The following is a 1,279-nucleotide window of genomic DNA, read 5'->3' as shown; positions in this document are numbered from 1 at the left end:
TAGATCGGACTCATAGTGATCTGCCTGTTTACAGCTTCCCAAGGGCTGGGATTACAGGCACACACCACCATGCCCAGTCTCAATTGCTGTGTCAGCATGCCCCGGGGGTGGGGCCAGCACTGCAGGCTCAAGGATCGAACCCCTGGCCCCTGCTCCTACTTGCAGGTGCTTTAATCCACTGAGCTATTTGGCTGGCTCTGAAGTGGTCTTTGAAGAGCAGCAGGGACTACAGATAGAGGGTTGGAAAAAGATCCAGTATGGCTTAGTGAAAATGATCAGGATAAAATTTGAAGATCTCGGTAGAGGTCAGACAGGGGATTTTCTCAAAGGCGGGTGAGGGTGGACCTTACACACTATCTGTGTCTAATTAAGTGGTAGCAGAATATTTGTGCTTACTGACCTTACTTCAGAAATGCTGTTTAAGCATTTTATGCAGAATGTTTGCACATTTTCTACCAATTCTCTGATATTCTCAGTGATTTGCTTCTCGGAATAATTTGCTTCTCAGAATAATTACTCTATGAACATGATTATGGTCATAGTTATTTATTTTCCAATAATAATTTCAGAATACTAATGGAATTTACTTTGCTTTCCATTTAAAAACCTAGAGGACAAATTAATCTGTCTTTTGTAAGATTCCTAATTGTGGTAATTTTTTAAGTACTGCGATAGAAAGGAGAGCAGAAATTTTGCATAAGTCCATAAAGAGATTTCTCAGGCTCAGCTCTCAGCTGTCTAGTCAATCCTCAATTAAATGATTTTCTTAGTTGTTTCAGTGAATTACAATGTCATAAAGCCCACGGTGATGACTTCGGGATGCAAAACTGAAATAATATTACCAACTAAAAAGAAGCTTAGTGAATTTTGTGTTTTACAAAATAAGTACGAAGAAATAAAAGTATCGAGATTATGTGGAAATGGGTAAGTTAGAAAGTGGCCATTGTATAGGCAAGCGGGTCAGCGATTTGCACTGTACACCTTACCTCAGAGTTTCTTGGAAGGGAGCCCTTTAGATGCTACTGTGGCAAATCTTAATATTAAGATATTTTAATATTAAAATATTAATTTTGTTTAATTTTGCATAAACCTGATAGCATTAAAACTACTGAGCAAAAAAGGCTATCATGAGAAAAATGCACAGAAAATTCCTAGAACATACAAACTGCATTTATTTAAAAAGTGTCTAAGGCATGTTAGTTCTTTTGGGATACTCTGAGAAAAAGAAGAAGGTTGGTATGTCAAAGTCATTTGGAGAACTTCTTCACTACTCTTTCCC

Source organism: Octodon degus, unplaced genomic scaffold (assembly GCF_000260255.1).
Source record: "Octodon degus isolate 3935 unplaced genomic scaffold, OctDeg1.0 scaffold00056, whole genome shotgun sequence".
Lineage (NCBI taxonomy): Eukaryota > Metazoa > Chordata > Mammalia > Rodentia > Octodontidae > Octodon > Octodon degus.
The sequence above is the reverse complement of the archived record's forward strand: the minus strand, read 5'-3'. Positions refer to the sequence as shown.